General features: G+C 37.0%; 1 long non-coding RNA gene across 1 annotated transcript in view; it reads left to right on the forward strand.

Annotated features, from left to right (window-relative positions):
* Positions 1 to 13,094, forward strand: part of LOC139150516 (uncharacterized) — a 30,349-nt gene extending 17,255 nt beyond the window's left edge. Inside the window, exons 2-4 of the long non-coding RNA XR_011556236.1 lie at positions 7,860 to 8,528; positions 8,923 to 9,065; positions 12,568 to 13,094. This is a non-coding gene — a long non-coding RNA (uncharacterized lncRNA). The remainder of the gene's footprint in view (positions 1 to 7,859; positions 8,529 to 8,922; positions 9,066 to 12,567) is intronic.
* The last annotated feature ends 1,078 nt before the right edge of the window (positions 13,095 to 14,172 follow it).

Below are 14,172 nucleotides of genomic sequence, written 5' to 3' on the forward strand. Positions count from 1 at the left end.
AGCAAGTTGTTCATTAAAAGATAACTCTTGTTTTGTTAGTAGAGAAATAAGCTGATTTTCAGTATCGTCGTTTGGAAATTGATTTTACTGAAAAGTACTTTCTTTGGACTTTGTATTTCTGACAGACTAATAAAAAGTGTGTTTCATCTTCAATACTGTTGGTGTTACACTGATTGCAGTATCTTTCAGTAATTGGGGTTTTTGGAACAGTGTGTCTCCCTTTTTCAATTGCTAGATCATGATTGCTAATGCGAAGTTTGGTGAGCAATTTTCTTTTCTCACCTTGCAACTGTGTTAAGTAGGGTTCTAATCTAAAATTACGTTTTATTTTGGCATACATTCTTAGTTTACTATTTTCATCAGTGATCAACTTTTTCCAAAAGACTTCATAATTGTTTGTTAAATTTGTTTTCATTAAACCAGTTATAACTTTGTGGTGTTTAAGTGATGGAGCTTTATCAAGGAGAAAGTCCATTCCATTGTCTTTAATTAAAGCACTTAAACAGTTAAACCAGGATCTATTGTTAGTGTTGTTTACCATTTGCTCCAGAAAAGCTTCTTTAGCAAGATTACAATGTGGCAGTTGTACGATATGAAGCCAGTGTTTAACAATATTAAGTTTGATCTCAAGTAGAAGTGGAAACTGTCCTAGTTCACCCCTCACAGCGGCATTACAAGCTTGTCTATTACACTGTAAATGTTCTTACAAAATTTGAGGTGAGTTTTTTCAATTGCTGATTTATCCCACTTCTTGTAATCCATGAAATCTTGTCCCCAAATCTCTGAGCCATACAGTAAAACAGGTTTAATGAAAACATTGAATAGATGTAGGGAAAATTTTATCTTTTTGTTGTGCAATAAAATCCTTTTTAAACTATACAAAGATTTTGCTGCTTTATCAGCCAAATTTGTAATTGTGTCACTAAAACTACCGTTGATTTAATTGTCAGTCCTAAGTATGTATAGCTCTTAACAGATTTGATGCATGTACTACCATAGTTAAATAAGTGTTTATCTACCAAAGGAGATTTACTAAAATTAATTGCTTGGGTTTTCTGTAAATTAACATCAAGTTTCCAATTGGAGCAAAATGTGTGTAGTGTATTTAACTCCCTTTGTAGACCTTCTTTTGAAGTAGAGATTAAGACTAGGTCATCAGCGTAAAATAATGAGTTAACTGGGGTATTATTCAACACTGGTGGTTGAGTATTTACTTTGTCTAGATTTGTTTTCAAGTCATTGACATATAAATTGAACAGACTAGGACTTAGAACACAGCCCTGTTTTACTCCTTTTTCAACTTTCAGGCTGGGCGAGATAAAATTATTTGTTTTGATGTATATTTTTGTGTTGGTGTACATGTGTTTTATAAGTCTGTATAATTTGCCATTAATGTTATTTTTGAGAAGTTTATGGAAAAGACCAACTCTCCATACCGAGTCGAAAGCCTTAGCAAAGTCAACAAAACAAACATAAATGTTCTGCTTATTGTTAATATATTTATGTATTATTGTCTTCAGGGTAAATATGTGATCTATTGTGCGATGGTTTTTGCGAAATTCAGCTTGATTATTATGTATAATATGATTGTCATCTAAAAAACTATTTAGCCTTTCATTTAGAATGTAAGAAAAGACTTTTCCTACACAACTTCCGACAGAAATGCCCCTATAATTTTTCGGGTCATATTTATCTCCTTTTTAAAATAAGTGTGTCATAATGCTTGTATTCCAGATGTCTGGAAAGTTGGATGTATCTAGAACTGCATTAAATAATTTAGCTAAGGGTTTACAGAGAAAGGGGGAACCATGTTTTAACAACTCTATACAAAACCCATCAATCCCTGCTGCTTTTTTACTTTTTAAATTTCTAATTGCTGATAACACTTCATTAGTTGTTATTGACTTATCCAGCTGCTGATTAGCCTGATTCTTAGTTTCTTCAGATGTTAAACTATCAATAATTTGCTGTTGGAAATCATTATACCTGTCATTTTCAATTGAGCAAGAATTTTTGTAAAATTCCATCCATGTTGCTGCTGAGACACAATCTCCAGTATTATTATCTTTATCATTATTTTTTAAGTACTTGATCAATTTCCACATATCATGTGAATTGTTGGCATGTAGACTGTTTAGTTTGTCTAAGTTGTTTTGCCAGAATTGCAATTATGATGCACCCACACACTATAGTCCTGACAGTATGATGCACCCACACACTATAGTCCTGACAGTATGATGCATCTACACACTATAGGCCTGACAGTATGATGCACGCACACACTATAGTCCTGACAGTATTATATACCCACACACTATAGTCCTGACAGTATGATGTACCCACACACTATAGTCCTGACAATATGATGCACCCACACAATATAGTCCTGACAGTATGATGCACCCACACACTATAGTCCTGACAGTATATATGTACCCACACACTATAGTCCTGACAGTATGATATACCCACTCAATATAGTCCTGACAGTATGATGCACCAACACATAGTCCTGACACTATTATGCACCCACACACTATAGTCCAGACAGCATGATGTACCCACACACTATAGGCCTGACAGTATGATGCACCCACACAATATAGTCTTGACAGTATGATGCACCCACCCACTATAGTCCTGACAATATGATGCACCCACACACTATAGGCCTGACAGTATGATGCACCCACACACTATAGTCCTGACAGTATGATGCACCCACACACTATAGTTCTGACAGTATGATGCACCCACACACTATAGTCCTGACAGTATGATGCACCCACACACTATAGTCTTGACAGTATGATGCACCCACACAATATTGTCCTGACAGTATGATGCACACACACACACTATAGCCCTGACAGTATGATGCATCTACACCTATATCCTGTCAATATGATGCACCCACACACTATAGTCCTGACAGTATGATGTATCTACACACTATAGTCCCGACAGTATGATGCACCCACACAATATAGTCGTGACAGTCTGATTCATCTACACACTATATGCCTGACAGTATGATGCACCCACACACTATAGTCCTGACAGTATGATGCACCCACACACTATAGTCCTGACAGTATGATGCACCCACACACTATAGGCCTGTCCTGGTCATTTCCGAATTTAGCGACGCCATACTATAGTATGCCATAACGTGGTCGATAACGATACCATCCCTCTTCAAATTTGTAATTCCCTTTTTCAGATTGGAACTACGCTCTGCAGATAGTGGTTGTGTTCTTCATGTTTCAATTAGCTACGCGTTAAAGGCTAGCCAAGTAGCTTTAACGTATTGTGATTTTCTTCAGTATTATTGTACGGTGTCTCTACAGTTTGTTGTTTTACCCTTCATGTTGACATACAAAAAATTACAGCTATTGCAAGTATACACTGCATTGTCATTGTGCACAATTAAATTTTAGTCCGGACTCTGAGATCTATTTGTACAAAATATTAATGCATTTTACATGTATAGTGCATGTGTTTACAGACTGGATACTGAGTACTAGTATTTCAATAAACTTTGGAGAGTATATCAAAAATAGTAGTTGATACACTGAAAATTTTTATGCTGAAAAAAAAAAATCAACAAATAGTTACACCTACTGTGAAAAGTAGTTTTCAAAGACTGCGTTTGAACGATTTTGGGGTTTTTGTTTAAAAAGATTTCTTCGACTCTACTAGACAAAAAATGTTTCAAGGTAACCTTTGGAACAAAATGCTGCCAAGATAGGTGAAAAAAAATTGTTGCCATACCCATTTCCTTCTGCACCCCCAAATTAAATGGTCCATCCCTTTATAGAAATATCGGGCGACTTTCAAACCTACAATCGCTTCGCAATAAAACACCGCGTAAATATAGACGTAGCCGTACTCTACATCAGATTTCAATCAGATTGATTTACAACCTGAAATCAGATTGATTTACATCCTATCTACTTTGTCACTTAATAAAGTCGACCGTTTGTGAACCCAAATCCTGCGTCGATCGACTGTCATTTTCTTCTCAGAGACAGTGTGTGCACTCAATGTCCGATCTAATGTGATGGTACGTGGGAAGGAAAAGAGTTGGGCTACTGTTTAGTAGCTTGTCCGTGGGGAGGGAAAACATGTAGACACTGTGTAATTTAAGGATGTGTACGTAAAATTTAGTGCAAAGTGGGAAATAGGGAGTTTGTTGACAAGAAAATTCTTAATTAAATAATATGCGTAGTGATGAGGCCGCTCGTAATGATCATATGGACGCACAATGTCTAACTAGTTTTATCAGGGAAAGAAAGGGAGTGGGTATAGGTCTTATTGACATGAAACTAAATGTCTCTTACCAATGCCATATCTTTGTACTATCAATATCAAGTGTGGTCAAGTACTTTCTGATACACCTGTATATCCTTATTATTTTGAAATTCGATAAGTATACAAATGTAATTGACATGAAGTTGCTAAATGGCCTGTATATGTCATATTTGTTGATAAATATTTGTTCAAAATTATCAGACAAGATGCGCTCATTCTGAGCACATCTGACTTATGAATAAGTAATTGTGTATAATTACATTAATCATGCAAGCCCACGAAAAGCTAATCGGTTCTTGTCATTCAAAAGTGAAAAAATGAATACACCAAATTTTAAATGATATTCGAGGAGTCATTCTTTAGGTATCGCTTCAACAGACAGACTGGCATCGGTACGACAATAGCTCACGCATGTGAACACGTGATCAGTTGGCAGTATGTCATAACATGGAGGCAGAAGCAAGAGTAACATGTGGAGTATGCTTCTTTCTGGAAAATGAAGCGGTGGGGATAGGTTACCCAACCCCGACATTCAACCAAGTACAAGACAAATGCGATCAAAATTACCAGCATTTAGAAACTGCTTTTCTATCGAGTGTTGTTGTTGGTTTTTTTTCAACTTCCTGCGCTGAAATTAAGTCACACGCTGAAAGGTGCGTATCTGCAGCCACTGCATTACATTTACCATATTTGCAACGATTCGGCGCAACTGTGACTCTCGAGTGATTGCAAATGACGTCACAAATACAGAAGAATGCCAATTGATTGGTAGTGACATCGACAGTTCGTTGACATGTTACAAGAAAAACAAAACAAAAGGTGATTTTATACGACAATCGTGAGCCAACATCAGTTACAAACATCCCTTTTTGATGTCCGGATGACGTAGAATTCTCAACTCTACTGCAATAGTCCAACATCGCAAAGTGCCGCTTCGAATTATTTGTCTGTCGTTGGACACGAGTAACTGTACACATTGTCTTTATCTATAGTGTCTTCTTAAAGTTTCAGTCATGTTTGCCTCTCTCCTAGTTAAATGACTTTACAACTGGGAAAGTTGTTAAGCTTAAGCAGATCACTACTACAAACACGATAACAAAACTCATTTCAGCTGCTGTTAAACAAATAGTCATATACAAGACAAGAGTGATGAAGTAAGCAATAACTTTTTAATTGCAAATAATTAGAAACATGCAAACGAGTATTTCAGGAACATTTTGTGAACAGCGATCAAGTAAAAAAAACAACAGTGCTTGTAAGTCGCGTGGAAAAATCAATGTAAGTTTGACAGAAATGTATGTTTAAATGTCAACACCGTCAACATTTCGAGTGAAGACTTAAAGTCATTATTTCTGGTCACTGATACACCATAGTTCCACTTTCGGGTTATCATTTGTCCTCTATGCACGGGTGAAGACGCGTTTTGCAATAACGCCGACACCTTCCTTAGACAGGGTGAAGGTCATCTCGTCTCCGTTGACTTCACGTGTCTCCACCACTTGGCCTGGTTGGACTCCCTTGATAATTACCTTGTTGCCTTCGATACTCGCTACAGCTTGTCTCTCCTTGCCAATAGCAGCGAAGGTTTCTGTGAATGGCTCACCCGGCTTGAATCGCTGTGTTACTGTGTTGCCCTTTGGTCCAGTGATATTGATGACATAGTAGTCCCCATCTTTAGCGCAATCCACCGTAGTTTGTGCTTTTTCGGCATTTTCAGCTCTTTCTGGAGGTGCTCCTGCTGCCAGCATGAATTCCTTCATGTTCTCTCCCCTGACGAACTTCCACTTGCCTGCGAAAGACATGATGATGTGAGCTGGATTGCACGGATTGGTAGAACTACGACGTCTGTGGTATCTGTGTCCAAAGTGACTGTCCTTGATTCTAGTTGCCGAATAAATAGAGATTTGTATGCAAATAACATAGACTCATTATACTTTTCTGAGGGTGACAAGCTCATAGTTTTAAGGTATAAATCAATATCACGCAATTATTTCCTGTAAATAGCATTGCCTTTTTTAACTTACTGTGGGGAATATTCGGTTATAACAAAGTGAATGTCAACTTCGAGTGTTTCATCGCAAAATATAATCCAGTGAAAAAAACCGACACACCTTTTGAGATTAACTTTGGTAGAGTCTGCATATAACCTTTACCAGGCATTAGCTTGAGGAAGCTTATAACTCAAAGAGAACCCTGGGATTACATCATAGATCGGGCGGATTGTAAGTTTATCCACTTATCTGGAAGAGAGTTGATGAAAAACTTGCGTCGTCAGGAATGGAAACGATCAACTTTGACACACTTAGGAACTTTTACACTAAACGGCACAATTTGTATGTTGTAAACATTGACGATAAATACGTTTTCATCTTGGTTGAGGTTCCACTACAGCGAATGAATTTCCTCGTAACATTAGACATAACTTGTTTGAATAGCAAAATAGAAATGCTTGAATACTAAACGCATGGCCATACGGCCGGCATAGTTGTAATAACACAGATATATTACAATATTCAACGCAGATATTCTCGTACAAAAAAGAACGAAATGATCATTCTTAGTCAAATCAGATCACTTTCTCTACATAAATACATATCAGTAATGCCAGTGAATTGTCAGGTTCTGGCACGGGATTCAAAATTATTATAAAAATGACAGCGAAAACAATCCGGGATTTCATGTCATCTCAGCAAAAGACTGCCACAGAGTTTTCTTCCATAGAGAATCTTTAAACGACACTTTCAAAACTGATATTTCTGATAGGAAATATTTGCCTTCTCATATATTTATCATTTCCTAACTTCTTCTTCTTCTTCTCATTATTATTACTATTATTGTTGTTGTTGTTGTTGTTGTTGTTGTTATTGTTATTACTGTTGTTGTTGTTGTTACAACTCTTTCTTTCCATTTTGTTGTTATTTTCTTAAAGTTGTCTAAGATCCTAAATCGATTTAATTTAATATTCAGAATATAAAATTAAATATCGCAACGTCTGTGTCATAAAGAATTTATGTACCATAATTTCAATGACGGGGCGACTTCCGGTTAAGTTACAAATTTGCAATTACGAAGTGTCGGTGGAGACCACATGGTTGTAGAAAACTGGTAACGTCTCACCGTTGACACTTTTCATTAAGGCGTCTTAGGATACTCGGACTATCATATTTTTACAATCTTTTCTGTTCTACCGCCCCGGCGGTGGCAGTCCCCGGGTTGGTGGGTACATTTTGAAACTTTTGGAGAATACTGTCTTAGTTTGACAAAATTGAAGATTTGCTTTTTGCTTTGATAGTTAAAACTTCGATGGCGGCCATTTTGAATTTGACATCATTATCGGAGTGATTTGTTGCTCAGTCTCGAGGGAACTAAAATTTGAAAGAGGACCCTGATTTTGTTCTTGATTTGTTGAGAGATTGTCAATGGTTGAAAGCTTCGTTGAGGGAAGTTTTGAGTAAAAGTTTCAGTCTTTCAATTTGGAGACGTACTACCGTGATGTACTACCGTGATAACATTCATTTATCGATTTTAATCCGTGTTTCTGAAAGGCTGAACCGAGCTGTGTTTGAAAGATGTCCGGATTCCACAGCAAGCCTGAACCAAACAGAACTGTCTTTAAACGATATGCCTGATCCCATGCCAGCTTATAGTGCTGTAATGTTCACTACTGTCCGAGAAAACATGGTACGTATGAAAAAATAAGGCTGCACAAAAGAGAGGAAACATCGTATGAAGACTTCTTATTATTCAGGGTGTTCAAGATCAGGAGGATGTTGGAAGTTTGACAATAAGAACACTAGAAGTTGAGGGGTCATGTACAACGAGAACAGTGAGCGAAGAAATAGGCAAATGAACTCTGTACAGAGTAATTAACAGGCTACGCTTTTGTAGTCAACAATTGGAGTAGATTTCTCCGATCATTTTATCAAATAACTAAATTGACATCAAAGTATACAATATATCTTATATAATGCGATGACGGTTTAATCAAATTTGAATGAAATGCAACTCAGTTCATTGATATTACCATAAGACCAGCTTCTCCGAGTCTTTCTGAATAAAACCCAATACAAAAATTTGCAAAATCATTGTATATGATTGTTCTTAAGTTATAAAGTCTCAATCTGGTGACACTGATCAGATATAAATGTCCTTAAATTTGGGTCAGTGTTCAAAATTACGCCAGTATGGTGTCAGATGCAGACAGTACAGCACAGGTAAGTCTATAGTGACATTTTACTTGGTGCCAATACAAGTCGTAATGTAGTTGTAACAACACACAAATCTTAAATCAAGAGTGGAGGATCAGTATTTTGTGTGTGTTTTCCCACCTACATGTGGTTTATTAGGCTAAGTACTTATGTGTAAATTCTCCCATAAAAACAATGACAAAATTCTTGCATCGTAAAATTAACATATCTCTGATGATTAAGTTTGTATTATGTAATATTAGTACAAGTTTTTAAAATTTGTAAATTATATTCTCGTGCAATTTCATTGAATGTTATCGCAACGAATTCCTTCAAGAATGGTTAGAATTTATGGATACTGATAAAATGTTTCTGTCAATATATCGTCTAACAATATCTCCTGTTACTATCCCACGCTAAGGGCGATTTGTAAGATGTTTGCGGACAGGAAATGCATTTCGCGTTGGAGAAAACTAACAGCAAGTTTGTAGATGTTCACAGTTCTCAACATCAGCAGGCGTACACAACAAAACCAGTATAGGCATCATAACGTAAATATAAACGGTAAGTAAAACGTTTTCTTAAACGTCTGTGTTGAAGTGTTGATTGAACCGGTCGGACCCATGAACAAAAATGGTATAACCGTATGCAGCATTCTGTGATCATGTCGAGATTGGAAAATATAGATCGCAAACTGCACCCAACGCAAAGTTACTTACAGAGGGCGCTGTATTATCTATGCGATTAATGGGTCCTTCTACATCGAGTATGACATCGATACGTCACAGATGTAGCCAACATTCAAAGCATTGTAGGCTGAAGCACAAATAATCGGGTTCATTGCGCACTGCAGGAAAATGCATGCCAGCGCTAGTGGGATGAAGTAATTCGTAGCATCAATACATGGCCATTTCGAATTTTAACCTATGTTCATCTCGGAATAGAATCTTTGCCCAACCCATAACAAGAGTGAATTTATAATCTTCCCCTTGGCAATGATATTTGTAATGTCAGTTGTAGTATGTAGTTGTGAAAACGAAATATAAAGGCCCTATAAACGAAACCTAAAAGTCACCAAGATAGACGGTACAGATTTCTCTGGTTTTTTTCCACAAATTCTATTCAATAGAGCAAATATCGGGCGAAGTGACTAATTCTAATGTTTGCCGATCTAACTCCCATGACAAGAATATATTCTAGTTAAAACCCATGACTGTTTACAGGAAACCCCACAGTCCTGTAGAACTCTTGCGTCGTAGTTTGTCAGTTATGGTGGTCTCCAGAGAGAATGTCTTTAATATTTCACTACGCTTGCTTCCTATGCCAATTTGACATTTAAAACGAAAATTTGTCAACATTTAGCAAAATTATCAGGTCATGTTTTACCATGGCGAAGTTTTAAACAATTAGCACCGAGAGAATACAGAATACGATTTCATGTTGGGTTTCTCTTACGATATTTATCAATCGGGGAATATATTTACATAGTGGCGAAGCCAGTGCAATTCTGACGTTTGTTCAAAATATCTCTGAATATTGATCATTCAGACGGACATGCTTCGTCAATGTCAGTGCGAGTGTCGGGGTAGTCTCATCTCATCAAAATTGTTTGCATTGGAGAAAGAGGGAGAGCAGAGCCATTAGAAACCGCCTTGAAGCAGAGTCACATAGATATTAATCGACAAGGGGAAAGGCAAAAACGAGACACGCATGACCCATGACCCAGTACACATGCTCACAACCACGGTCCCTCCAATAGACACACGCGCACATATGCATAGCATGAGATTTATCACCCCTTCGGCAGAAAAAAAAACATTCCCATGAAACCTTGCAACAAATTTACAACAAGTCTGCCCAGCTTCTTAATGTCAATTATTAGGAATGGCACGTGCCCTAATAATGTTACTACGTAATTACACATATATGCCATTATAGGTAAATTGGAGTTTACGTCACAACTGATATCCCATAGATGAGTTACCCTGGCAACAAATAATCAACTGATAATTAAACCAATGAGCAGAAGTTAGATCGGTTTTCAGAACACTTCTGTCGAAGAGTATTGATCATTGTACCAACACTACAGGTTTATTCCACAAGCATTTTCTTCCTGCGGAAAATCTACTGTCCCTAACTCTTCAAGGCTTAGCACGTCGCGAAACAAAGGGTTATTTCAAATCGCAACCTCACCAAAAGTCTGTTTCATACAGATTTCGCACGTCCTAATTATGTAGTTTTACAATGCCAAATATTGATAACTGTGTCGAGCAATATTTGTGAACCATGTGTTGTGAACATATGACGTAAATGCCATGCGTCACTCATTACATTAGATGTTTGAAGGATCGGTAAAATGGAAAATGAGGGGGAAACTCTGAACAACATATCATTTACGCCTTACAACTTGTGTATGTCACCAAAATTACATTCAGTGTTACTTGTATGCAGTCACACAAATTGAATAGATATTCTGATACAAAAACCGTGTGGGGCAAACAGACATACTGACAGAATGTATTGTCAACAAAAATACATCTTATGCAGAATCATATCAACAGACAGAGAACAAGTATTTCGATTTGAATAAGCAAAGGCAGTTTAATGCTTTATAATCTCCAGATTCTTCAAATTCAATCTGATGGTACATTACGATAACAGTTATGCTACTGAATCATGAACTTAGGATTTCATCGATCGATATAAAGTTTATCCAGATAGAAAAATAGAAACAAACACTGAAATGTCTTGGAGAGTTCTTCGAGACAATTTTGTAATACCATCTCGTTGCTGTCAGTTCACACCAGTTCAGCGTGTGCTGTGTCCTCTATGCACGGGTGAAGATGCGTTTTGCAATAACGCCGACACCTTCCTTGGTCAGGGTGAAGGTCATCTCGTCTCCGTTGACTTCACGCGTCTCCACCACTTGGCCTGGTTGGACTCCCGCAATGACTACCTTGTTGCCCTCGATGGTTGCAACAGCTTGTCTCTCCTTTCCAAGTGCAGCGAACGATTCTGTGAATGGCTCACCCGGCTTGAATCGCTGTGTTACTGTGTTGCCCTTTGGTCCAGTGATATTGATGACATAGTAGTCCCCATCTTTGGAGCATTCCACCGTAGTTTGTGCTTTTTCGGCATTTTCAGCTCTTTCTGCAGGTGCTCCTGCTGCCAGCATGAATTCCTTTACGTTCTCTCCCCTGACGAAGGTCCACTTGCCTGCGAAAGCCATGGTGTTTCGTGTTGGAGGATCTATGTGTGGTTGGAACTATTGCAACGGAGGGATGCCGAGGGTAGGATGCTGAAATTGACGTCCACACCGTGTTTATATGGTGTTTAGTATGCAAATAAGTCGTGCCGATTTTCTGTAAAGGGTTAAACATGTAGATAAGTTGCACTCTCAAGGATATAAAAAGTGTTTTAATGGGGACCTATTCCGTCTTTGTTAACACAGTATCGTTACTGTTCTTAACACTTACAGGTAAAATTTACCTGAGTTGATACCAGGTTGTACAGTACACTTAAAAATCTACTCAAAGCTCTTGCGTTTTTCATCTCCATTATAATGGTTTCTCCTTGTTTGGATTGTTTTTCCGTTGTTAAAGAAATGACGTTATTTCCTTCCAATTACCTACCAGTATTTTTCACACGTGCCATTACATTTAACTGTGCATACAGTTCGTCCGTTTGAACCTTGCCATACTACCGGGGAAAGTAGGATCTCAGGTATATGCTTCGTGTTCTCTAGTTCACTGCAAATCAAACGAATTCCATTTCGTCGTGCAGAGATCACAAAACATTAATGTCTCTTGGATAGCTTGCACTGGTGTTGGAACTTGGCTTATAACTCGAATGTGGATCCCCAATAGTTAGTTAAATCTTCAATAATTAATCGTAAATTAATAAAACAATAGAATAGCCTACAGTGTATAGAAGAAATCTTGACTAGAATTGCGTGCATTTCAGGACGATGCACTCATCACGATATTTTACTTTAACAGAGCAAAACGATGAATATTTGGCAAAAATAGATATATTTACTGATTTTATTCATTGTTCTTGTTTGTAGATGAATGAATGGCCATCGAGCACAATGCATCGATCAAACAGAAGTACAGCAGGCCATGATCATGCAGGATGGGTTCTGTGTTTCAGGATTGACGGACTGAAATAACCGAGAAATAATTCCATTTAGTAAACCGTCTAAATGACGAATTTCACCATATAGATGAATTTCTAAGACATCAACCTGGATATCTTAATCATAGAAAGAGAGGAACGCAGCTTACACAGTCTGCTGTCTGCGGTACTCTTGACAATTTTCATCGGCACGTGACTGCTACGAAGAATGGTTTTGTAATTATCATAATTGGACATTATTAGTGGTGCAAAAAAGTATGTGTCCGTGACACTAACACCAGGTAGGTACTTAACTACAGACAAATCACGTGACCGATGACCACTTCAATGCCCCGGTTCAATGCCTATACGAACAATGTGGTGGGACTTTGATCTTTATTTCAATAACCCAGTACGTATCTCTAGGGTATTTTTCTTTAGGTAGCAAAATTGACATACACAGCAAAATGGCACGTTTGTGAGTGTATATATATATATATATATATATATATATATATATATATATATTATATATATATATATATATATATATATATATATATATATATGCAAATGTATCCTTCAAACATAACAAATAAATAGTCGGCTATTGCACCCTACTACATATCAGATTTCAAATATTGACAAGACTATTGTCAAGTGCCAATCACTATCAACCATATTTGTCGAATTTGAATCTTACAAGCATAACGAAATTATGGATTTCTTAGTATTGTGTTGTTTTTTTAAATTCAGTATAAGAAACTTCGGGAAACTTGGAACTGTATCCTTTGGCTAACAGGAGCAAGTGATTGTGAATGTCTGAGTTACTGTCAACACCAAAGAGCATTAGCATTAGCCAAAAGACACATCTATGTTATGAAAGTGAAACAGAGTAAACCACTCTTTGCAGCTTTTATGTTGCAAGTGAAATCCAACTACCATCTAGAGTACGAAATAGCTCTGGAAAAAGACAAATTAGAGAGACATTTCAGCAAATGGATTTAAATTTTACACAAAATTGTAGATAACTAAGCACTGTACTTCATTTTAACTTAAGTTACTGTTACTAAAGAAAATGTTACCAATAAAACAACTTAAATGCAAAAAAAACTTGGAACTGTACGGCATTATCAAAAATGTAGTACCTCCAGTAGAAAGCTCTTCAGAGACCGAAATACTTCTTCTATATTACTTTACACGCGGATTTTCAGTTGTCACTTTTCCTGTACATCATCGTGTATCTTCTAGCTGTTGGTACCTTAATGTCAATAGGCAATCCGTCAAGTGTGTGATCGCCATCTTTGTTTTCAGAGTTTCCTTTGATTTTGTATGCTTCAAAATTATTTTTTTAGTTTGAGCAGGTATTGTGCTTTGAATTCTTTCACTTTGTTCAATATAATGAGTCTATTTCACCTGATGAACCTTGGTTAAACGTTTACCTGAAAGGATGCAAATCACTACTGAACTAAGAGCATAACGATCAGATTTAATGTTTAATGCATCTGTAAAAACAACATATCATAATTTTTACTTAAAATTTGCGCATAGAAAA

The sequence above is a fragment of the Ptychodera flava genome, chromosome 14 (genome assembly GCF_041260155.1).
Source record: "Ptychodera flava strain L36383 chromosome 14, AS_Pfla_20210202, whole genome shotgun sequence".
In the NCBI taxonomy this organism is placed as follows: domain Eukaryota; kingdom Metazoa; phylum Hemichordata; class Enteropneusta; family Ptychoderidae; genus Ptychodera; species Ptychodera flava.